General features: G+C 42.9%; 1 protein-coding gene across 2 annotated transcripts in view; it reads right to left on the reverse strand.

Moving 5' to 3' along the window:
* CLIC1 (chloride intracellular channel 1) overlaps nt 1–27113 on the reverse strand; it is a 79543-nt gene that overhangs the window by 36452 nt on the left and 15978 nt on the right. The window contains exon 1 of one of the 2 annotated variants that reach the window (XM_040323503.1): nt 19510–19529. The exons of the other annotated variant lie outside the window; for it this stretch is intronic. The gene's annotated coding sequence lies outside the window, so the exon portion shown is untranslated. Of the gene's footprint in view, nt 1–19509; nt 19530–27113 lie in introns of those variants that run through there. 2 annotated transcript variants of the gene reach the window in all.

A 27113-nucleotide genomic window follows, 5' to 3' on the forward strand; every position in this document is an offset into this window, starting at 1 on the left:
ATTCATCACAGCGCAGCACTGGAGGGCTCAGTCTGAAAATTGAAGTGTACACTAATGTGCTAATATGCTGTGCATACTTGTACGTTGTGGCATAACCTACCCCAGGGCCTCTAAAAAGTAGTAATGTCAGGAAATTTTACTACCGCTTTATTATCACAGGATCCCAGGAGCCTCTCATGGGGCCCCCTACTGCCCCGGTGGACGGTGGCCCTTGGGCAGTGCCTAAGTGCACAGTTGCCAACATTTAAAAAATATTTTCAGGGCCACTTTTTTATATAATCAGCTATTTAGAGTAGCTGAGATCCCCGATGTTCCTCTATACATCATAGTAGTAATCACAAAATTAAATGAGTACTAATAATGGGGCAGAACAAATATGAGAACTGATATTTCCTTTAGTTGAACTAACAAAAGTGTGTCCATTCTAGAGCTGGTAACATTGAGGATATTCAGTATAATTTTAAAGAACTGTTTTTGTGGGTAAGCGACATAGGGGAGGAGTATGGACGGTATATAAGTGGGAAGTATGTGCAGGTGAGGGAGAGGAATGTGGAGGGTCTAACAGTGGGCACTATGTACAGGAGAGGAGTACAAAGGGTACGGAAAAAAGCACTATGTACAGGAGAGGAGTGTGAAGGGTATGACAATGGGCAGTATGTACAGGAAGAGTGAGGGGGTATGACAGAGGGTAGTACGTACCAGAGAGAAGTGTGGAGGGTATGATGGGGCAGTATGTACAGGAGAGGAGTGTGGAGGGTATGACAGTGGGCAGTATGTACAGGAGAGGAATGTAGACGGTATGATAGTGGGCTCTATGTATAGGAGAGGAGTGTGGAGGGTATGACAGTGAACACTATGTATAGGAGAGGAGTGTGGAGGGTATGACAGTGGGCACTATGTATAGGAGAGGAGTGTGGAGGGTATGACAGTGAGCAGTATGTACAGGAGAGGAGTGTGGAGGGTGCGACAGTGGGCACTAAGTACAGGAGAGAAGTGTATGACAGCAGGCACTATGTACAGGAGAGGAGTGTGAAGGGTATGACAGTGGGCGCTATGTATAGGAGAGGAGTGTGGAGGGTATGACAGTGAGCACTATGTACAGGAGAGGAGTGTGTAGGGTATGACAGTGGGTACTATGCATAGGAGAGAAGTGTGGAGAGTATGACAGTGGGCACTATGTACAGGAGAGGAGTGTGGAGAGTATGACAGTGAGCACTATGTACAGGAGTGGAAGAATATTTTAGGGACTGAGTAGTGGTTAAGCGGGTCATACATGGATTGAAATTACGCCAATTATGCAGAGACCAGCCATAGTCAATCTATGTATGGGCTAGCTGGTTTTACATAAGTCAATCTATTAATCAACTTGAGTACAACCAGCCTGGTTTTTTTTTCTTAAAACAATCAGTGCTGCCAGCTAAAGTTAGCAACACTGATCATTGTACGCACTGGCAGAACACAATAACACTGCAGGAGTGATTCCCCCATCCACAGGTCAGCAGGTGAGAGGGTGTGTGGGGACAGGCTGGGGAGAGATACTAGTCAGTGGCTGGGTAGGCACTGGTAGTATCAGAGCCAGATACACACAGGTTACATACGCCACGATCGTTAGAGCGAGAACAATAATTCTAGTACTAGACCTCCTCTGTAACTCTAAACATGTAACCTAAAAAAATGTAAAGCATCGCTTAGGATACCAAAAAAAATTGTGCTAACTTAACTAACTAACTGTTTTTTTAATGAATGAAACATTTTTTTCCAAAAAAACATGTTTGAAAAATTGCTGCGCAAATACCGTGCTAGAGCTGCACAATTAATCGTTAAAAAAATCGTGATGTCGATTCAACCCCCCTGACGATCTCCAATGCAGAGTTTGCTGATTCTTTCATATAACAAGTGGAGAGACTTTCAGCTGTCAAAAGAAAATATCTGGGCAGTCTGCCAAGTTTTTAACAGGAAACATTGTAACTGACACTTCCTTCTTAGATCAAAGGGATACACTTCTGTGTGTAAAGAACAAATCTGGGCAGTCTGCGAAGTTTGTAAACAAAATGAAACATTGTAACTAACTAACAATGTAACTAAATTTAACCACTTAAAGTCCAACACTTGTTTCTTAAGTTAGAAAGCAATATTATTTGCTAGAAAATTACTTGGAACTGCCAAACATTATATATATTTTAGCAGAGACTCTAGGGAATACAATGGCTATTGCTGCAATATGTTATGTCACACTGCATTTTCCCACTTCAATGAATAATAAAAACCATAAAAACAAAACAGTGAAGTTAGCCCATTTTTTTTTTTTTTGTTTGTTTTAATGTGAAAGATGATGTTACGCCGCAACAATCGTGAGAGAATCGTGATCTATCTTCTAAGCAAAAAAATTGCAATTCTCATTTTAGCCAGAATCGTGCAGCTCTATACCGTGCAACATAAAAAGTGCAAAGACCACCATAGAGTCATTTTCTAGCAAAAAACAAATGATGATTTTTACATGTAGTAGAGAAGTGTCAGAATTGGCCTGGGTGGCAAGGGGTTAATTACCATGAGTAATATACAAATAATTATTATAAGCACTGTGATCCTATCAGTCTGCTGCAGTGTGTCAGCTTGTATTTATATTGGCCGCTCTGAATGTAGCTTCTGACAGGCTGTGCAAGCAGGCCCGTATCTCCGGAACCATAAATGATAGCCGTCCCATATTTTAACCAGTTGTGGGGTAGCTCTTCCCATGCCTACCCCCAAATGTGTGGTTTCTGTGACCTCTGGTCATCGAGCTACAACCCCCCAAATTCGATCTTAGAAAAAAAAAATTCTTAAAAAAAAAATTTTTTTTTTTTTTTTTTTTGGGCAAATGGGCCTATCTTGAGAAAGGGGCCTGGAGCTGCAGCTCCATCAGCCCCATTGTTAATCCGGCCCTGGCAAAATGTGAAGCTTAAAAATGCACAGAAGTCATAAAAAGATACTTGGGCTTCTTTGCACATTTGTTATGTGTATGGGAGTCCACTGAAATGAATAGGCTGCCTTATGCGTAACATACACACGTGTGACACAATCCATAACGTGAATGGAGGAGGCGTCAGCCACAGATGCATCAAGGGCTACTAGACTCATGTCTATTGCTGGCCTGTGTTTGATCAGCTTGTAAAGAGGGAAAGTTAGAGAACCTGCGACAATGAATTACAGGACATTTCTGACTTGTGTTTAACCACTTGCTTACTGGGCACATATACCCCCCTCCTGCCCAGGTGAAATTTCAGCTTCCGGCACTGTGTCGCTTTAACTGACAATTGCGCGGTCGTGCGACGTGGCTCCCAAACAAAATTGACGTCCTTTTTTCCCCCCACAAGTAGAGCTTTCTTTTGGTGGTATTTGATCACCTCTGCGGTTTTTATTTTTTGCGCTATAAAAACAAAAAAAAAAAAACGACAATTTTGAAAAAAAATACAATATTTTTTACTTGTTGCTATAATAAATATACCAATTTAAAAAAAAAAAAAAATCTAGGCTGATACGTATTCTTCTACAAAAAAAAAAAAAAAAAATCACAATAAGCAACTGGTTTGTGCAAAAGTTATAGCGCCTACAAAATAGGGGACAGAATTATTATTTTTTATTATTTTTTTTTTACTAGTAATGGCGGCGACCTATGATTTTTATTGGGACTGCGACATTATGGCGGACACATCAGACACTTTTGACACATTTTTGGCACCATTCACATTTATACTGCGATCAGTGCTATAAATATGCACTAATTACTGTAGCAGGGAAGGGTTAACACTAGGGGGTGAGGAAGGGGTTAAATGTGTACCCAGCATAGTGTTCTAACTGTGGGGAGGGGGGGTGACTGGGGGAGGTGACCGATCTGTGATTGGCTGTGTCCAAGGGACATGGCCAGCACAGAGTTTCCCCACTGCGCGCGTGGGGAACGAGGAAAGGGGCGGACGTCAATTGACGTCTTGTTGGATTTTCAGGTCCGCGCTGTAGCCGTCATTCGGCTATAGCGCGGGCCTCAGGTGGTTAAAGAGGAACTGCAGTCTGCTCACATAATTTGTAATAAAAACATTTTTGCCATTCTGAAGCTTCCTTTCAACCACTTTGCTAAATAAATAAAATTATATATATATATATATATATATATATATATATATATATATATATACACACACACACACACACACACACACACACACACACACACACACACACACACACACACACACACACACACACACACACACACACACACACACACACACACACACACACACACACACACACACACACACACACACACACACACACACACACACACACACTGATTCTGTACTGGTCAAATATGCTGCAGAAATCTCCTTTCACTGAGCGTCTGACCTCCCGTGTTCAGAATGCAGGGCAGCCACTGGGCACAGGATCCGGAAGTAAGTGGAGATTCACTGGAGCATCAGTGCCTACTAGAGTGATTTTCAGCTTCCAGGGGCATCAGCCAGGTATGGTATATACACATTGGTCCAAGCTAAGCCAATATAACGGTTTGTAAAATATCCATACCTGGAGTCTCTCTTTATTGGATTGGTTTTACACTCCCCCCCCCCCCAAGGCAGCCATAGAATGTACTGAAGTTTGACTGGTTCAGCAGGAACAAGCCAAATCTTGATCCAACTATAGTACTGGCTGTACTGAAGTCCATCTATCATTCGACTTTAGTCAAACTAGCCTGTAGGTTGTTTTTTTTTGATGATCACTTCCGTCGGTGATTATTGAATTCCGATGGTGGGAAAACCCCCCGCTCTCAGAATAAAATAGCACAGCAGGAGGGATTTCCCCATCAAACACCAACTGTGTTGATGGGGGGGATATTTGGCCAGCCTTAGGAGAAGGCAGACACTGAATCAAGCACAGCTGCTGAAACATGCAAATACGGTTTACTAAAATAACACTTTACTAATGGGATTGTTCACTAGAGAGCCCCGCCAACTAAACAGGAGGTGCTCAGTCAGCCTGAAACCATCATAGCGAGAGAGACAGGAAATACCACCAGAATATGTGCAGAAAATTGCATATGTCATTCATGGTCTTTTGCAGCTTCTTAGGGCACCAACAGAGAAAACAGGCCAGGACAGCTAGATGCACCGGAACTCGCCTGAAATCTCCACCCGTCTCTGCACCACAGCTCAGCTACAGCGCATAGACATGAACATTGTTCTAAAGATTTTGATTTAAATTTATTTTTCATGGCAGTTTAGTGAATCAAAAATTACTTTGTCAGAAGAAAAAAATTATAATATATATATATATATATATATATATATATATACATACATACATATACACACACACACACACAGATTCACAGACATCGGCGCATATTTATGTTGCCGTAGCGCATCTCATATACGCTACACCGACGTACCGCAGAGAAGCAAGCACCGAATTCACAATGCACTTGCCACCAAATCTGCACTGGGTTTCTTAGGCGCAAGTCGTCGTAAGTGGAAGTGGGCGTGAGCCATGCAAGTGAGGCGTGACCTCATGCAATGATGGGCTGAGTCTCAGCCAGATACGAATAACGAACGGCGCATGCGCCGTCCCGTGGACGCATCCCAGTGCGCATGCTCAGAATCACGTCGGAACGAATGCCTAAGATACAACGGATCACTGCCTACGGCGTGAACGTAACCTAAGCCCAGCCATATTCACGTACAACGTAAAATACGACGGCTTGAGTTCCCTTGTCCATACCTTTGCATGGGTTGCGCCTCATATACGGGGAATAACTTTACGCCGGACGTACGACTTACGCAAACCACGTATATTATGCGCCGGGCGCAAGTACGTTCGTGAATCGACGTATCTCCCTCATTTCCATATTTGAATAGGAAATCAATGGGAGCGCCAGATGCGTCCAGCGTAAATATGCGCCCTTGATACGCCGGCGTAGGCAAGTTACGTCGGTCGGAATAAGCCTATTTTTAGGCGTATCTCAGTTTGTGGGCACGGCGCATGGATACGACGGCGCATATTTACACTTACGCGGCGTAAGATACGTCGGCGTAAGTGCTTTGTGAATCCGGGCCATATTTTTTTTTTTATGGGAATAATTTATGGTTGTGGTACCATCAATGGCAATAATTGCTTCTATTTTTATGAATTTTAAGTACAATTCTACAAAATGTTGAAGTGGATGTAAACCCTCCATACACCCAGGGAAGTGAACAGCCTCAGATGATACACAGAGATTAACTAAATCTCCCTATATAGGTTTTATATGTATATATCTGCTGTGTTCACATTTATATACTGTTTAGAAAGTTCAGATTTTGTTAGATTTTCTCTTCCTGGTTAACAAGGAGTGTGATGTCTGAGCATACAGCCAAGATGGCTAAAATTGCTGATTGGAGGAAAGACACACCCCCTCTCATCATAGGCAGAAACTCTCAGAGCTGTTTTGTAATAGGAGCTGCTCTCTGCTACTCTATTTTAGCAACCTCCTTTAACAAAAGATTCTGGCTGCTTTGTTCTAAAAAGTAAAAAAATATATGTCAGTATTTCTCAGGCTGATAACAGAGGAACCGTTCAGAAGAGAGCTATAAGACTTATCTCATTGAAAAGAGATAACAAAATACTGCAGATATATGTGCCCAGCTAAAATTTCATGAATCGGGTTTACATCAACTTTAAATCTCGATTTGTTTTCTAATGACCTCTTATGGTAAATGGTGTGACACTTTAAAATCCCAATTCAAATATTCAGTGTGGTATTTCTTTTGAGTATGCCATTGAGCAACAAAGAATGCCATTCAGTGGCACACAGATTCAAAGTATGAATTTTAACTTCTTTATGCTGACCGCATGCAACATTTGCATTCATGGCTTGAAGGGGTTATACTGGGAAGATGCCTACAGCTGCAGGCATCACCCCGGTATAGATTTTTTTTTAGAGTGGGCAGTTGGCCATTTAGTGATAACAACTGATGCAGCTCAAAAACACTCAGCTGTTAACCTAAGGAGTGGGAGGGGACACCCGTCCACCCCCCGCTCTTCCCAGGCCTCCCGTCTAACCAGAGACCTGAGCCACCAGCCAGTGCACCCGCCGCCTAGGCCGAGACCTGACCGAAGCTGGTTTTGGCTTTGATCAGCTCTCTGATGTAAAATCCTATTTTTTTTTTTTTTATGACAGTATTTTAAAAATCGCCAATTTTGGCGATCTGAAAACTTCTAAGTGAAAAGAAGAGATTCTGAGATTTTTTAAAATATTTTACTTATATAAAAAAAAAGGGAGAGATATAATTTTGCCCCTGTTTAAATAATTAGTAAGACATCATCTGGAATATGCAGTTCAGTTTTGGGCACCAGTTCTCAAAAAGGATATCAGGGAACTGGAGAAAGTGCAGAGAAGGGCAACCAAACTGAAAAGCGGCATGGAGGAGCTCAGCTATGAGGAAAGATTAGAGGAACGGAATTTATTCACTCTTGAGGAGATTAAGGGGGGATATGATCAACATGTACAAATAAATAAGGGGTCCATATAGTAAACTTAGTGTTGAGTTACGGTATTCACTTTACTGTCAACACAGGAGGCACTCTTTACGTCTAGAGGAAAAGAGATTTCATCTCCAGCTATGGAAAGGTTTCTTCACGGTAAGAGCTGTGAAAATGTGGAACAGACTCCCTCCAGAGGTGGTTCTGGCCAGCTCAGTAGATTGCTTTAAGAAAGGTCTGGATACTTTCCTAAATGTACAGAATATAACCGAGTACTAACATTTATAGGTAAAGAATCATGCTTTGCCATTTTTTTTGCCTTCCTCTGTATCAACTGTGGGTATAGAATTGGGTATATGGGATTGTACTTTTTATTTTTTTTACGTCTAGAGGAAAAGAGATTTCATCTCCAGCTACGGAAAGGTTTCTGCACGGTAAGAGCTGTGAAAATGTGGAATAGACTCCCGTGCAGAGGTGGTTCTGGCCAGCTCAGTAGATTGCTTTAAGAAAGGCCTGGATTCTTTCCTAAATGTACATAATATAACTGAGCACTAACATTTATAGGTAAAGGATCATGCTTTGCCTTTTTTTTTTTGCCTTCCTCTGTATCAACTGTGGGTATAGAATTGGGTATATGGGATTGTACAATTTTTTTTTTTAATGGTTTAACTAGGTGGACTTGTGTCTTTTCAACCCAATATATATTATTATTAATTTGTATTATTATTATTATTATTATTATTATTAGGGGTTTCCAAGAAATTTTCTAGCAAAAAATACCGACTTTAACTTGTAAGCAACAAATGTCAGAAATAGGCTTAGGCGTGAAAGGGTTAAGGTTAATAATAATTCTGGTCTTTCCCTTTATAAGCAGAGCCGAGTAAGAGTGCGGTGACAGAACTGCCCTTCCCAAGCGTTATCCGGACTAAGAGGCAGTGAAGTTTAGTAAACATTAATGCATGACAGGAAGCGGAGGTCCGTTACTAAGTAAAAACTAGGAAGGTCTATGCGTCGCCCTGGGCTATGGCCTCTTTGCTTTTTACCTATATAAAAGGCTAGCTAGCAAAGGCCAGATCTAGAGCTCAAGGGCTGGGAGTAAATATGCATCAACATGTCAGACTAGTTCAAGGACCAGTAAAGTTAGAATACAAGTTATCTGCCTTTCTGACTTCGTCTGCCCTGTCCACAGCCAGTAAAACAGAATCTCTAGCTAAACTTATTTTATTCTGAATGGATTAAAGTGGAGGTTCACCCGAAAATGAAAATTTTTAACCTTAGATTGAGGCTCATTTTGTCTAGGGGAATCGGCTAGTTTTTTTTTAAATCGAAGCTGTGCTTACCGTTTTAGAGATGCATCTTCTCCGCCGCTTCCGGGTATGGGCTGCAGGACTGGGCGTTCCTATTTGATTGACAGGCTTCCGACGGTCGCATCCATCGCGTCACGATTTTGGGAAAGTAGCCGAACGTCGGTGCGCAGGCGCCATATAGAGCCGCACCGACGTTCGGCTTCTTTCGGCAACTCGCGACGCGATGGATGCGACCGTCAATCAAATAGGAACGCCCAGTCCCGAAGACCATACCCGGAAGCGGCGGAGAAGATCGCTCTCTAAAACGGTAAGTACTGCTTCGATTTTAAAAAAACTAGCCGATTCCCCTAGACAAAATGAGCATCAATCTAAGGTTAAACATTTTTTTTAGGGTGAGCTCCCGCTTTAAGTCATAGACAGAACCCTTCATCTGTTGTGTTTTTTTGCTATTCGCAGTGCAGCCCGATTACCCTCCAGCCCCCAGCCTGCGATTGAGCAGCAGTATGCTGATGAGGTCATCACTTTTCCTCCTCTTTCTGCCAACAGCAATAATTACAGGACACTGGATTGTCTCCTTCCTTTACCTCTCCATTTTTGAGTCTCAGGAATACAAGAGGTTGAAATCAAGAGGTACCTAAAATGATATTAAACCCAGAAAAAAACTTTATATTGCAACTTTCCAATCTGGTGGCTTTATTAGTTTTTTAGGCTTTCTTTCCTAGATTTTCACCTGGTGATCCTTCCAGTATGTGGTTTTTCAACATAACAAGCTCTCCTGCCGACATAATTACAAGGTTGAGACAAACCATTTAAAGCTGACGGGTGCTTACAAATGTTAAACATTTATCTTAAAAGGAAAAGAAAACTATTGCTGTAACCTATTGTAAAGGGTTAGCTGGAGTCCAGCTTCAATTTGTTAGTATATCTAAATTTGCTAGTGCATCCAACACTCCTTTCCCCTCCAGACTGGCAATGCTGCTATTCAAAGTTGCCCCCTGTGCGCCTTCATCCAGAGTGGGGGCACTCCAACATAGGAACTTGTTGCATTTAAAATTACACTATTTTTCAATGAAACTATGACTGCATTGACCCAAGTTTACACATGCCCACAGAGCAAAGCAAAACTCGGCAAAAAAAACAAACAAAAAAATAAATAATAATAATATTTAGAAAAAAAAAAATATGGCGTTACACTTTACCCACTTTTCTACTGGGTCAATGTCCTAATATTTGACACATATGTTAAAATTTTGTTAGGAATAAAACCCCCATAAATAATTATATATATATATATATATATATATATATATATATATATATATATATATATATATATATATATATATATATAAATAAATAATTTTTTTTTTTTTTTTTGGAAAGCAGCAACCCTGACAAATTACAGAGCCTTGTAAAAGGTGAAAGCTTTTAGGCCCCAGTAGCGTCAAGAGCATGCCTTTAGCTGTGTTTTTGTGAAACGTGTTCAGCAGTGTTGCTGCTGCTCCTAAACACAATGGCATTGGGTTTTTTGTTTTCTGACTCTTAAGCCCTGTACACATGATCGGTTCGTCTTAAAAACAGTCCATCGGTCCGTTTTCATCATCGGATGAACCGATCGTGTGTGGGTCCCATTTTTATCCATCGATAGAAAAAAAATAGAACCGGTTTTAAATTTTTCTTATGGTTAAAAAACCGATAGAAAAAAAATCGGATCGGATTTTTAACCGATGGTGTGTATACAAGACTGATGAAAGTCAGCTTTATCGGATATCCGATGAAAAAATCCATCTGATTAGATTCCATCAGATAGCCGATCGTGTGTACAGGGCTTAAGGTCCCTTTCACACTGGGGCGGGGTCGGCGGTAAAGCGCCACTATTTTTAGCGGCGCTTAACCGTCAATTTTGTGGCGCTATTCGCCCGCTGGTGGCCGAGAAAGGGTTAAGAAACCACTGAATGCAGGGGCGCTTTGCCGGAGGTATAGCTGCGGTGCCCCATTGATTTCAATGGGCAGGAGCGGTATACACACCGCTCCAAAGATGCTGCTAGTAGGACTTTACCGTCCTGCTAGCGCACCGCTCCAGTGTGAAAGCCTTCACACTGGAGACACAGCGGCGGCTGTTTTATGTCGCTTTGCAGGCGATATTTTTAGCATTATAGCACCTGCAAAGCGACCCAGTGTGAAAGGGGTCCAAGCGCCTGTAAAACACCTGTGCGCGGATACAGGCCAACATTGAGGAATATTTATAGGCAGAAAAAAAAAAAGTCAGACACTCCTAAAGTGATGCTTTTAACACCCAGTTTGCATGAAGCCATACCTGAAAACTGATCGCTGGCTGTAAAAATCCATACCAATCTCTGCCTTGAACTTCCTTTAACCTCATGAATACCGGGACAAACATACCCCGGTAGACAAGAAGTTAAACTTTGCTAGAAAACAATGATTAATTCACACTTATCTTTACAGGCTGCAAATACTTTTGGGATTCAGTTTTACATTTTTCAGAGAACAGCAGGAATCCTGGAAAGGACCAAAACAACTCATTTCCTTATATGACTGTGGAATGAAGAGATTTTAGGATGGGAATTATGGGTAATCTCCCACACCGATGAAGTGGTCAAGATGGACCTCAGCCAGGAGACTCTACACTAAATCTTAGGTAGCATTTGTTTTCCTTGAGAAATACAAAAAAGGGGTTAAAGCCACGAGCTAGTGAGTCAAGCGCATTTCCACATATCTAAAAACAATCTACTGAATTTCATAAAATGTCACAAGATTGTCAGAAGCCTTGGCTGCAGTTCTACATCATTTTTTATTTATTTTTCGAAGACTCCAAAAAGGCATCCCAGAAAGCCAATACAGATTGAGAACTATGTTACAAAATGAAGGAAAAACGTTCTGGACAGCCGCACTCCAAAAATAAATCCCTTTTTTTCTTTTTTTTTTTTTTTATAAAAAACACACAAAAAAGCATGCCACAGCTATGAATAAGCACTAACGTTTGGTGTGAAACGCATCAGCTTTTTACCCCGTCTGCTGTGGCATGCTTTTTTGTGTGTTTTTTGATTTTAAAATAAAAGCAATTTATTTTTGGAGTGTGGCTGTCCAGAACATTTTTCCTTCATTTTGCATCATTCCAAAATTTTTAGGGGGCGCAAACGAAAAAGAAAAAAAATTGCAGCCTCACTGTGCACATCAATTGTCACCACTGTGCCATCAAACGCCCCCACTGTGCCACATTGTCCCCACTGTGCCACACTGTGCCCTTCGTCGCCGCTGTGCCCTTCAAAATCCCCCCCCCCTGCCCGGCACTTACCTTTACTGGAGTCAGCCATCCACGACCCTCAATGACGCTTCAGCCAATCAGGTTACCGATAGCCAGAACCGGTGAACCTGATTGGCTGAGACGCCTGTCAGTCTTATTCAAGGAACGCATCGCCGGTACGTCCCGAGGATAAGCATTCGGAAGCCGACTACAGCCTGAGGGCTGTACTCGGAAAGCCTATCAGAGCCACTGGCTCTGATAGACACTTCCGTACAGCCAAACAGCTGCCGTTATTCAGGTGGCCGGCGCTCTATGTCTGGCCATCTGAATAGACCAGCGGCAGCAATAACATAGATTCATGCAATGCAATGAATCTATGTTATTAGTCAGTGGCAGTGCGGAGCCAGAGGGGGCGGCGCTCCAGCGCCCTCTATGGGCGAGCCGCCACTGTTCCATGCATTGCAAGCACCCATGGCTTTGGATTTCTCTTTTTCATTTTGAGAACTATGTTAAGTGTGAATGTTGTGTTAATGTACTTTCGGAAGCCATAGGAGAGGCACCGCCAGGTAGGCAGCTGAAAATATACAAGTTAGAGCAAATATCCGCTTTAGAAATACTGAATGGGAAGATGTTCCACCATAAAACAGGACATGAACAAGGGCCATCATGGTAGTTGTTCACAGAGCCTACCTTTCTGCGGAGCCAAGGTCTTATTGCTTGTCATGCTTTGGGGGTTAAAAATCCCAATGCTTACTACGTCAATACAGCCTGACGTCAAGCCCTTTTTATTAGCTTTGAAAACTGTTTGGACAGCAGTGACAATTTGTTTTCAGTGAGGTGTCCCCACTGGGGCGATTTCCACGCACAGTAAAATCTTGATTGTGAGCGCAGTTCGTTCCAGAAACATGCTTGTAAGCCAAAGCACTTGTATATCAAAGCAAATTTCCCCATAAGAAATAATGGAAACTGATTCGTTCCACAGCCATTTATTCATAGGTCCTTTAGTCTATAGTCCTTATAATAAGATTATAGCAATGTGACCAGGTTGTGTAACCATAAAATGTCCATTCACAAATGGGAGCCTCCACAAGGGGATTAGAAGCAAAATCCAGCAGGAGCTACAGAGTATAAAAGAGAGGTGCCTCTAAGTGTTCAATATATGTTGCTAAATGTTGTACCTTCATTAAATATAACCATATTGCTACACTTAAAGGCGCCTCTCTTCTCTTTTATACTCAGTTGTGACATGACGCTACTTGTATATCAAGACATCACTTGTATATCAAGTCAAAATTAAACAATTTTGCTAGTCTTGCAAAACGCTCTCAAACCAAGGTTTTACTGCATTTCCTGTCCTTTCAATGGAGGCAGCACTAGTAAAGCAAGGAAAAAAAAAAAAAAGGCACGTGGCCTAGTGCGGTAGCTTGGTAAAAAGTTTTATTAAAAAGCAGGAGTGAGTGGAGTACTCACATTTGGTAAATAGAATAACATCACAGAATTCCTCTACAAGGTCATAAAACAGGGGTGCCCAACCTTTTGAGGAGCGAGGGCCACTTTATCGACTTGGTAACCGGTCGCGGGCCACAATGAGCATCAGTGGCGTATGGGTTGTTAGCGCCCGGGGCAAGGCAAGTAATTTGCACCCCCTAACCTGTGGACTTTTAGCACTCCCTGAGTCCCTTCACTTCCTACAATAGTACTGACCAGCCCGATTCCCACACTGATCACTGCACTAACCTACATACCCGATTCCTACACTGACCACTGCACTAACCCATCTGATTTCTACACTGACCTACCTGACCAGCCTGATTCCCACATGGATCACTGCACTAACCTACATACCCGATTCCTACACTGACCACTGCACTAACCTACCTGCTTCCTATACTTGCCACCACTACACTGACCTACCTGTCCACTACACTACCCGATTCCTACACTGTCCACCTACACTGACCACTACACTATCCAACTCACTACACTTTCCACTACACTGCTCTGACTACTACACTGCACTGCCCACTACACTTATACTGACACCAGACAGGTTTTTTTTTTTATTGCTTTAACTCTGGCTGCTCCCTCTCTCCCCAGACCGTATCCACCCCCTCACCTGCAACTTGTATCTTCTATCAGTCCGGGGGTGAGAGGGAGCCTGGAGGAGGTGAAGGCAGCGGTGTTCACAAAGGTGGAGGCGGGACTCCAGGAGCAAGCGCGATCGCAGATAGGCCAGCCTGGCCGTGATTACGGAAAGGCCAGCCCCACCGTGATCACTGATAGGCTAGCCCCGCCACATGACCCCATTCTTCGCACAAATGCTCAAAGATAGGGGGTCGGGAGCCTGCGATCTGGGCTTGCCAACCCGCCATCTCAGAGCAAGACATGGCGGGCCATTTGGGAGGGCGCCGCGGGCCACATGTGGTGCGTTTACCGCTCCTCCAGGACTCTTTCCCATTGAAAGCAATGGTAAACCGTGACTATACCACCGGAAAAGCGCCTCTGAAGATGCCGGCAATACCCCCGCTAGCAGCCGAATAACGCCGCAAATTCTGATGGTAAATTTACCGCCACCGCACCTTGCGCCCCAGTGTGAAAAGGGCCTTAGGAGCAGCATGTAAATGCGGCAAAACTGACGTTTTAAACGTGGGTTACCATCTGTCAAATTTAAATCATTTAGGAGCAGTTCTAAAAGTGTCCCGTGTGCATGGAGCCTAACACAATGATCCTGACACACATTCCGTGTCTATGGCTACAGACTTGTGTACATGGGCTTCTGTTCATTTTAGAACTGCTTTTGTTCCGATACCCAGCAACCAAAAATCAGCTTGGAACGAAGTTGGAGAAAAAAGTCAAGTGCAGGTCAACTGGACATGCTAAGGAACTTGGAAATCTCAAACTCATGCAAATTACGCCTTAAGGCTGCTTTCACACTGAGGCGTGCAGCCGCGGTGACGGTATAGCCGCGCTATTTGTAGCGCGGCTATACCGTCGTATTTACCGCGATATTCGGGCGCCAGCGGTGAGGTTTAAACCCCCGCTAGTGGCCGAAAAAGGGTTAATACCTGCGGGCGGTATTACCGTGCTTTCCCATTGATTTCAATGGGAAGGAGCGGTATAGGAGCGGTGAACAGATGCGGCTAGCAGGACTTTTGGTGCGCTCCTGCTAGCGCACCGCTTCAATGTGAAAGCCTTCGGGCTTTCACATTGAACACTACAGGACATGATTTTTCATGCGGTATAGCAGCGCTATTTTTAGGGCTGTACCGCATGAAAAACGCCCCAGTGTGCAAGAGGCCTTAGACATGCTCCATTTTCCCCCCCATCTACTCCATCTAGCCTCACGTCAAAACTGCGTTTCTCCTGATACACATCAACAGGAATCCAAAAGCAGCTTTAGGAAGTGATGCAGCTCAGAAGGAGCCACGTGTTGGTCAGAAGGAGGATAACTGTACATGCCAAGAAACCTCAAAGCTTCTCAGTCTAATCTCAAAGCTGCATTTGCCAATCTACTCGAACCCTAATGTTTCCACTGATCAGTGGACTAGTCCAAACTCACTGTTTTACCCATCAATTTTAAAATGTATTGACATTATTTCTACAAATTTCACAGTTAAAAGATTTGCTCTCGAATCCTATGGAAAATTGGGCTAATCAATAAACCACAAGAAAGGAAGACCGGCCACATCCCATGCACTATGCCAGAAAAGGCTGATTGTGTTGCATGGCTAATGTATTAGCGGATACCTTATATATGCAACAAAAGAGCACTTAGTGAGCCTTTGCTTATTTACATTGGAAGAAAGGAATGGTATGGTGTCAACAGAGGAACCTTTGCTTGGCTTTGCTCTAATGGCAGCAGGTGGTGAGGCAGACGGGCACAGTACACCTGCAGTAAACCATGTCAAATATAGTGCAGAAGCACACATGGCTTATTAGGTCTCTGGTGAAGGGAACTGTGCCCCGCAGAGAACTATTTTGCTGCTTCTCAGAAAAAGAAAAATAGAGGAAGAGGAAAACTGAGGAAAGCTGGATTTTCACGTAAAAAAAAAAAAAAAAAGACACCTGAATGCAATAGGAAAAAAATTAGGCCATGTCCTACTTTCTTTTGTGCGCAATACATCTTTCCATTTATTAAAAAGGAAATAATATATAAAAAAAAATACACACACATGTATGTATGTATGTATGTATGTATGTATGTATAAAAAATAACAAAATATATAAATAAAAAAAGCTTAAATAGTTAAAAAGTTCACTTTGTACACTCCAAACCTAGAAGAAGAAAAAAAAAAAAAAGAAAGAAAAAAAAGGGAAGACATTTTTGCAGCACATATAGACCAGACTCCTCCATGTAAAATAGTAAAAAAAACAAAAGATTACATAGGATAAAACCTCATATTCATACATGTTTGCAAGCTGTAATGCGTTGCTTGCCGTGTTGACGCACACCCATTTCCTATGGGTCCTAAATGCATCAAAATTTGCACATGACCCTTTTTCTTTCCAAACAGAACAAGCATTTACTGTGTGGGCAATGCGTTGATGGGCATCCACATTTTCTGCTGTGTGGATCGTCTATTAAAAATAAATGGGTGCAACCCTAAAACACCCACACAATTCATCACTGCTTGTATGTAAAGGTGTAAATGGGGGCTAGAACTTACTAGGCGAGTAACCAATAGCTAGGCATCAGAAAAGGCAATGCATTTACCACTGGAGATTTTATAGAACTTGTATTCTGTGTCAGATTAGGAATGCCAGACTGCAAGGTTGTTCTATATATTTTCAAGGCTTTTATAATTTGGTCAGGTTTTTACAGTAGTTTGTGGAAATCAGCTTCTCCAGGAAGACAGTGGTAATGGGTATACTAGTTTAGGGTATTCACCCAGACTGTTTGGAATCATGTGTCCAGGTTTCAGACTGCCAGAAACCCAGACACATTATTCAGACTGGACTGTAGCCTCCCAGCAGGGTTGCTGGCTGCAGTTGCTTAAACAGAGTCCGTTACACAATCCCCCCCAAACACACACAGATGGGGGGGGAGAGAGAGAGACACACACTTGACCTCTCCCCCCCCCCCCCCCACACACCTCTGTGTCTGCCCACACTCCAATCCCTGGCGCTGTGCCTCAGAAAAGGAGTCTAGCAACCTCAGATACATCTGGATGAGAGGTGCTGACTGCCAAGGGGTGAGTGAGCTCACCATCCATCCCCATTTGTCACGTCCCCCTTCCCACCTTCTTTCTCCTGCCTCTGAGTGATTACACCAAGGAAAATCTGGGTTCTCAGAGCACCCCTTACTTCAGAGTTCCCCTTTAAATCCAGGAGGCCACATTGTTCACACTTACATCAGAGTCCTCTCCTTACATCAGAGTTCTGGGTTCCCCCTTAGATCAGGGTTCCCAGAGCATCCCTTATGTTAGAGTCCCCAAAGTTCTCCCTTACAGAGTCTACAGAGTCCCCCCTTACAGTGAAAGGGAACTCTGCAAGTTCAGATGTAAAAGTGGAAATCTGTGGACTCATGATTAGGAATGTTATTTAGTAGCAAAATATTTATATAATTTACACTATAAAAAAAAAAAAAAAAGTTGCTGTGCGCCGCTAAAGCGTTCGGTTTTGACTTTGAGAAGGTGGCATCCCTATACTAGTTATTGTAACAGCTGTTTAAGTGGGATTTCCCTCATTCTGGAGAGGTTTTATTTCTCCTCCAGTTGTGTTTGTAGGACAGGAAATTATGAAAATCTTCCCAATGTCATACAGTTGTCAAAAAAAAAAAAAAGTCCTAACAATTTCCTAATCTATCTGAAATGAGAAAAAAGTTTGGGCTTTAGATTCACTATAAAATATGATCCTATAAAATGTTATTACTTATCTTTAATCACTACATACACACATCAGCCCTAATGGCTACAGATATTCACCACGCCAATTTTACTAGCCGATCCAACTGGTTTGGCATCTATAACCTCAGCTATTATTAAGTGAGCTTTAATCTTTCTAAAAATGTCATCATCTACAATACTACAACCCTAATGACCTGGTTACACATTCTCTCTCTCTAGTGTTCTAATAATACGTCACCTGTTTAATAGGTTTCTCTTCAAACTGAGTGAAGGGACTAAAAGCCCTAATTTTTTGTTCATTAACCCTCTGCAGCAAAGAAGATAGCGTGCTTGGGACCTGGCATATCTCATGACTATAGATTTGGATATATGTAAAAGGGGCATTTAGCTTAGGTGTTATTAGTGGCAATTGGGGGGGGGGGGGGGGGGGAGTTATATTGCCCAGAGTTCATCATCACCATTTTAATATTGTAAAGGCTGGGTGCACATGGATGATTTTTGGAAGCGTGCAAAAAAATCTCTGATTAATCACTAGGAAAGGATAGCTACAGATCAGAAAAATAGTACTCTTATGCCGCGTACACACGGTCGGAATTTCCGACAACAAATGTTTGATGTGAGATTTTGGTCGGATAGTCCGACCGTGTGTATGCTCCATCGGACATTTGCTGTTGGAATTTCCGACAACAAATGTTTGAGAGCTTGTTTTCTATTTTTCCGAGAACAAAAGTTCTTGTTGGAAATTCCGACGCGCAAAAAATCCTACGCATGCTCAGAATCATTGAACTTCATTTTTCTCGGCTCGTTGTAGTGCTGTACGTCACCACGTTCTTGACGTTCGTGACCGTGTGTATGCATTGCGAGTTTGAGCCAACATTCCGTAGAAAAAAACGTGAAAAAAAAACGTGAAAAAAAACGTGAAAAAATCCACGGTTTTGTTGTCGGAATGTCCGATCATGTGTACGTAGCATAAAAGGTGCGATCAATTGCTGCTGCTGTTTTTAGCACTTGCCATTAATCAAAGGCAACTTTAGTAGCACAATTGTATTACCAAAAATCATCTCTGTGCACCCAGACTTACAATGACCAACTCCAAAATGTGGAATTTAAAGTGTAACTCTGCTTTCAACAATGGACTTAACACTCAACACCGCCCCCCCCCCCCCCCAAAAAAAAAAAAAAGAAGATGCATGCTATCTCAATGTCCAGCTTGCCCCGGGTTTAAAGTTACTGCCTCGCTTACTGAAGACATCTGGGATTGGAGGCATTTCTGCAGTATCTGTCAGAACAATGCACCTTCCCGTCCACCATGCTTTCTGGTAGGGCTGGGGAAAAAAATGTATTTAAATCTGAATCGAGTTGCAAGGGCAAATCAATTCAGATTTTGACCAAATCGATTTTTTTTTCCCCCCCTTTCTTTTTTTTTCCCCATAGGACCGGCACTCCGCAGACTAGGCCGAAGCCTCGCCTAAAAAAAAAAAAATGCCTGCAGCACGCCACGATCCTGGGAAAAGGCCGCGAGGCCGGACGCCGCAGACTAGGCCAAAAAAAAAAACACTTGGATTCAAATCGTGAATTGAGTTGCCGGTCCATCAGCACTTACCCGATCAGCGTGCACATCGGGCAGGGGGACATGCTGCCGCAGGGATCTTGCAGCATCTTCCGTGTCCTGAGATCACAGCGGCTTCCGCTGTGCGTCGCCTCCCCTCCTCCTAGGCGCCCAAAAGGATCGCCTAACCTTTCAGCCAATCGGGAAACAGGTAACAGGCCCTCACTTCCCCATTGGCAGAGAGGCGATTCAGTGTTAGAAAAGCAAATATTCATTCGCTTTTCCAACACATCTGGGTGGACTCCAAGCACAATGCTCTGCGCTCGGAGTCCACCCTATTTTGAAGCCTATTGGAGCCTATGGTGTCGTAATTTAGGCACCCGGCATCCGAAAAGGGGCCAGACACATGAATAGGGGGTGGCAGCTGTGGCCATAGATAATGCATTGCGTGAATCTAATCTATTCATTATGCATATAGGAGGGTGGCGAGGATAGAGGGGGGCGGCGCCCGTGCGCCCATAATACACGGGCCGCCCCTGAAAAAACTGCTCCTTATGGAAAATAAAGTGTCACTAAACCCAGGAGCCTGCATTCACTATATATGGTCTCTCACAGTACACAGAACATGGAAATGCAATTATTTTAGTAATTCCTAGTAATTTAGTAGGCTGCTTGAACCTATGTGGAGGATTAACCCCTTAGATTCCACAGCGAGTATAATAAACATTCTTTACTGCATATGCAGGCTGATTTTACTCTTATGGGTTTAGTAAATAGAACATGGTCAGTGTAAAAAAGGCACTTTAATAGTGGTTGGTGTTTTGTGCCATTATAAAAATTGTAGTGGTACTTCAAAAGGGGACTCTAGATAAAATGCTGGTTCTGTATAAAAAAAAAGAAAAAAAAAAAAACACACACACACACACACACACACACACACACACACACACACACACACACCATGCTGACCTCAATAGCCCAAAGCACTGTGGAGCAATTAATTTCCTGCTCAATGTTTGCAACAATAGCAAATTTGCTTTTGGCAGTTAGGCAGTGACTCAGCAACTCAGCCCTCTATCCCAGCAGACTTGGTAGCCTGTCAGCCCTAAAATCTAATGTAAGCACAGAGCAAGTGCACAGGAATAGGAAAGGCAGAAGCGTGCCAGGATATGACTTATGGGGCTTCTGTGCATCTCTTGGAAGCGGAGGATGAATTGCTCCACAGTGCCTGCAGCTCCAAAGGTTAGCTTGGTATAAAACGTATTTACTGCCCATTAAGAATGTGTAATTATTAAAAAGCACAATCGCCTGGTCAGTTCCCCTAACTGAAAGAGGCAATTTGTAAACAACATTCATCTATTGCAACGATAGGGTAAGAATCTTTAAAGCTGCACTTCAGGAATGTGAGAAAACTCTGCACTACAATGGTTAAATGTTCATTTAGTCTAGCAGTATACAGATCAGGAGAAATACTTGCCTTACACCTGGCTCCAGCAGGCTTCCTCGATCCATGTGACCAGTCCCCTCAGCCTCCTTACTAGCGCCCCCGCCACATGCAATACAGGGTTAATAGCCCTGTATTGCACCTAATAATGCCAAAGTCTCCTCCATAGACCAGAGCTTCAGGGAGAGAAGAGCACTCGAGCAAGGAGTCAGGTAAGCAATAATGCCTATTCATCTATCCTCAGACTAAACAAGCATTTAATCCAATGCAAGGGTTGCTTTTGTGACATCAGAGAGTTCAGCTTTAAATATTTTTACGTGTACTACCTCTGCCTTACCAGAAATACTCAAATCGGATGTAACGTTCTACAATACATTGCTTCCGTAAAAGCCACCCATACATGGATCAACTTCGGACGTTCACAAGGTGCCAGTCAAAATTTCAATCCTTGTATGGCCACTGTAGGTGAAAATCAGTCAGTAAATCGGTTTATCGACTTCTGTTCAATCACCCTGTCAGATATTAGCCACTCGATCAGCACTGTGGGCTATAGCCTACAGTGGTGATTTGTGTATTCTGATGCCAGGGAAGTCTCTCTGCTGTCAGAAAACAGAGGACATGATTAAATGTGTGGATGGGGAACCAGGCCAGTTTTTTCATTCAATCCGCTGTTTAAATAAAAAAATAAAAAAAAAACAAAAAAAAAAAACTCATCTATGGTCAGCTTTACTGCCAGGTGTGCACGATTAGTAACAATCAGGTAGCCCTGGTTTGACATTGGAGCGATTTGACATGTCAAATTGCATATCAAATAGGCGGCAATTGCACGGTCCAAATCGGAGCTACGCTACATTTGTGGCGCCGCCTAGATTCCCAAAGGCAGTTTCTGTACTACTTTTGGTGACTTCGGGTGCGATTTCCATTGACATCTGTGTAGCAACCCGCACAGATCCTTGAAATCGCCCCCCGAAGTCGGGACTGACATGCAGGAGTGAAATTCAGCTAAACTCGCACAATTGTATTCCCGCTGTCAGTGTGAACCTAGGCGTAATCAGATAAAGCAAGGGGAAGTTTGATTCTAATGTTTACAGGCCAAATAAATCAATCACTGGTGGGAAACTGTCTGTTAATAATTCATATAAAGAAGACACATTCCCCAGGAGTGAATAGGCCCTTTTTGTGGATACAAGAGGAAAAAAAAAAAACACACACATTTTAAAAACAGAAGCTATAAAGGGCTACACAATAATTATATGAATGAGATTAAGGGACAAGTCACAGGTAGGCGGCATGCCTTACGCAGTAATACAGAAGCGGGAGCACACCACACTGTAAATACATATACAATGCATTGTAGAGTGCTGCATTAATAAAAAGTAACTTTTTGACCGCGTTCTGGCCCCGTCAAAATGGAGGGCTGCTTACTGCTATACACGTTAAAGTGTGTGTTAATACACAACAGGTTTTTACTGTTGTCTGTGCCCCCACTGGGCAGCATCGCCGTAATTGTTCTGGCGACCATTAACCACTTAAGCCCCGGACCAATATGCAGCCTAAAGACCCAAGGTGTTTTTACAGTTCGGGACTGCGTCGCTTTAACAGACAATTGCGCGGTCGTGCGACGTGGCTCCCAAACAAAATTGGCGTCCTTTTTTCCCCACAAATAGAGCTTTCTTTTGGTGGTATTTGATCACATCTGCGGTTTTTAGTTTTTGCGCTATAAACAAAAATAGAGCGACAATTTTGAAAAAAAAGCAATATTTTTTACTTTTTGCTGTAATAAATATCCCCCAAAAACATATATAAAAACATTTTTTTTCCTCAGTTTAGGCCGATACGTATTCTTCTACCTATTTTTAGTAAAAAAAAAATCGCAATAAGCGTTTATCGATTGGTTTGCGCAAAATTTATAGTGTTTACAAAATAGGGGATAGTTTTATTGCATTTTTATTTTTTATTTTTTTTTTACTACTAATGGCGGCGATCAGCAATTTTTTTCGTGACTGCGACATTATGGCGGACACTTCGGACAATTTTGACACATTTTTGGGACCATTGTCATTTTCACAGCAAAAAATGCATTTAAATTGCATTCTTTATTGTGAAAATGACAGTTGCAGTTTGGGAGTTAACCACAGGTGGCGCTGTAGGAGTTAGGGTGCACCTAGTATGTGTTTACAACTGTTTGGGGGTGTGGCTGTAGGAATGACGTCATCGATCGTGTCTTCCCTATAAAGGGAATGACGCGATCGATGCGCCGCCATAGTGAAGGACGGGGAAGCCGTGTTTACACACGGCTCTCCTCGTTCTTCAGCTCCGGGGAGCGATCGCGACGGAGCGGCTATAAACAAATAGCCGCGCCGTGGTCCCGGATCGCTCCCCGAGCGGACCCGACCTCCACATGTAGCGGGGGGGGTCCCGATCGGACCCCCCACCCGCTAATAGGCGAGGACGTACCTATACGCCCATGTGCCTGTACGTGCCATATTGTGGACGTATATGTACATGCGGGGGTCGGGAAGTGGTTAATGGGAAATCTAAAATTTATACATAGGTACCAGCTTGGACACAGGAGGTCGGCACAGAAACCATTCAGAAAATGCATTTTCTGAATAAAAGGCAAAATGTTCTCTTATTGGATGAGGTGTAGACATAGGAAGCACCCTCATGATTAACAGAGGATAGAATTAGAAATAGACTTGAGTCCTACTGATTGTACAAGCTACCGCCCCATTTCACTGCTTAACTTGGATGTTAAGGTGTTTGCGGAAATTCTCGCAACGCGGTTAGGCCCGCTTCTTCCTGGCTTGATTGGTCTGGAACAGGTAGGCTTCATGCCCGGGAGGGAGGCCAAGGACAACGTGACTAAAGCACTTTTATTAATTCACACGGAGAAGGTGCGGGACATCAAGGGTTTTCTCCTCTCAACTGATGCGGAGAAGGCCTTCGACCGGGTTGCCTGGGACTTCATGATGGCGGTGTGCGGACATGTGTGCCTAGGTCCGCACATGCTCTCGTGGATTGCCGCATTGTATCAGAACCCATCGGCGCATTTAAAGATTAATGGCACCCTCTCGAAAAAAGTACAAATCAAGAACGGAACAAGGCAGGGCTGTCCCCTTTCACCCCTATTGTTTATCCTCTCTTTGGAGCCTTTTATAAGGACGGTCCAGCTGAACACCTCAGTTAATGGGTTTGCAGTTGCATCTGCGTTATATGCACTTGTATGTCTCTTCTTTTCACCTTTCAATAAAAGTTTTTTGAATGAAAAAAAAAAAAAAAAGGAAGAAGAAATAGGACTTGAGAAACTTAACATTAATAAGAGTGGAGATACAAGCTTCCCGCCCACCCTCCCCGTTTTCTTTTTTCAATTTATCTTTTTCCACAGATCGGTGTGTCATCAGGATGTAGTGGCAGATGGCGGGTGTTGGTCTTTGTGGGTAAGTGACGAACCATAGATAAGGAGAGTTCGGGACCCATCGTGGTATGGATCCCGATGATGGTATTCCAGCCAACGGTGGTTTAGCTGGAATTTGGTTAACGGGTGCACTGCGGTCAGTTGGTTGTCTCCGAGCCAGTGTGTAAGCAAAAAATATCAGGAATATATAATGGTGGAGTAACAAACACTTTAAGAATACATGTTTGAATATAATGTTCTTAACTGAAGTTTAGTGTCACTTTAATTTTGAGTCTTTTATATCAGCTACTCTGCTGTGATTCAAGCTTAGTCCTGTGTTACTGGATAGGAGGGTTCCTTGGTTATAAAACTCGCAGAACTGGAGGGAGAATATTAGTCTGTGAGAAGTTGAGTATTGCAGGATTAGTGAATAATAGGAACACTGATGGAAGGAGCTCAAAGATAAGAGTCACTTCCTGTGAGAACAGCTGCCCAGATCCTGCAGGAAGTGCGATTTATCTACAAACATCCTGTGCTCACATACCAAGAGCTTCATGTCTTCCCTGTCTGTGATCCGTATGGTGACCTTACAGTACTGTAAAGATGCATGCATTATCTGTTCCCCCCCCATTTATTTTATTACAAAATATATATAATTTTTTTTTTTTTTTTTTTTTACATGTTACATTTTCCTTCCTAGCTACTTTGTTCATTAAAGTAGTATTAAACTATCACTGCTTAAGTGTTACTAAACCCACAACAGTAGAATCAGTCTGTATATGCAGTAAAGCATGCTTGTTATACTCACTGTGGAACATAAAGGGTTAATCCTCCGCAATGTGTTAAAGGCCGTTTGATCCTGTCTGCTCTGATCCTCCTTTTACTGTCCCCAATCTATCTGCTCATAAAACAGAGGCTTAAAAGGCACTCTGCACATGCTCGGTGCATGCATTGCTAGTTTTTTTTTTTTTCTTCTGGGAGGATGCATGTGATTGGCACAGGGCCAATCGGCCCTGTCCAGACAGAAAATCTGGGGTCATGCAGCCTCATATGACAGTCAGAGAGAATGAAAACGCCTTCCTCAAGCTTTAACCAGTGCTCGGCCAGACCCCAATATAAGTCTCTTTAGTTACAGACAGAAGAACAGGAAGTGAGGATTTCTCAGAAGAAATAAGGACATTTAAGAGCAAAATGGAAGGATGAGGTAAGTGAAGGAGGACTGCACTAAGGTAAAGGAAGCTATTTAGGGAAAAAAAATATTTTTTACCTTTACAACCCCCTTTAATGCATCCTTTGCATTAAGGTGAAAAACATCTTACGGCCCCCTCGTTTTACTTACCCGAGCCCTGGAAAGTCCCACATCGCAAACGGGCTCTTCATTGGATAGATTGATAGCAGTGCAGCCATTGGCTCGCGCTGCTGTCAATCAAATCCAATGACGCAGAGTCCTGCAATTGGCGGCTATGGACGCCAAATACAGGCCACGGGAGCATGCCCGCAAGGTAACCCCCTTGGGAGAGCGCTTCCCGGGAGGGGGTTATCTGAGGTGGGGAGGAGCCGAGACAGCCGCCGTGGGACCCCAGAAGGCAAGGATCGGGGCCACTCTGTGCAAAAATTAGCTGCACAGTGGAGGAAAGTATAACATGTTTGTTTTTTTAAAATAAAAATTACCTTTACAACCCCTTTTTAAAGTGTTTTTTTTTTTTAAATAACAAACACTTTAAAAAGGGGTTGTAAAGGTATTTTTTATTTTTAAATAACAAACATGTTATACTTACCTCCACCGTGCAGCTCGTTTTTGCATAGAGTGGCCCCGAACCTGGTCTTCTGGGGTCGCTCGGTGGCTGTCTCGGCTCCTCCCCGCAAGAACTTACCTCCTTCATGCGAGCTCTCTCCAATGGGGGGTTAGTTCTTTTTTTTTTTCGGGTGAACTCCCGCTTTAATGCATAGAATACATTTACAAACCCTTTAAGCTGCACAGCGAAATCAATAACATCAAAATATCGAATTTCCTATACAAATAAGGGGCCACTTACATGCATGTGAACATTAGTAATTCTTTTAAATAAAAGTAGATTCTGGTTAGTTTACAGGCTTTTCTGCTTCCAGCAATGTATATTAGGTTTTAGGCCTTGCACTTTTCAAAACACTAAAGGAAAGGGGGAGAGGGAGTAAAGCCCAAGCAGAAGAGAATAGCAACCTTTGACCATTGTAGAGTAGACCGCTCACATCAATGCTTATAAGCAATACACTGACATGACCTGCTCTTTAAAAAGTCACCTTTTCCAGCCTCTGTCATCATCACCACCTACCATCCCCCTTCCCCAACCACCTAAACCTGTTCCTCTGCCGAAGGACCGGTGTAATTATTATCCAGGGGTGTCGCATGCTGCACGCAGCTTACAAATAAGATTACTTTCTTCAGGTTTCTAAAACTCAAATTTAATGTTAAAGACCACAAGAAAATCAGCTAGTTGCATGTCCCTTTGCATTTTCAAGACATCTGTCAAAAATCAGAACGCTTCACTGCAGACTGAAGTCTACGAGACTAAAAAGGCACGCATGAAATGTTCCGCTGCAATTTTTTCTGATATTCAGCCTGGTGATTTCAGAGACATCTGTGCCGGTTCCTGTACAGCTGTCTATACAAATCGCACACCGAAGTCGCCAAAAGTAGTACAGAAACTACTTTTGGGAATCGATGTGGAGCTGCAATGATAAGGTACAAAATAAGGTCCGTTGACATGGAATATAGAGCGAGCACATGGATTAAAAACTGGCTACAAGGGCGAGTGCAGAGGGTGGTGATAAATGGGG

Source organism: Rana temporaria, chromosome 9 (assembly GCF_905171775.1).
Source record: "Rana temporaria chromosome 9, aRanTem1.1, whole genome shotgun sequence".
Classification (NCBI taxonomy): Eukaryota; Metazoa; Chordata; class Amphibia; order Anura; family Ranidae; genus Rana; species Rana temporaria.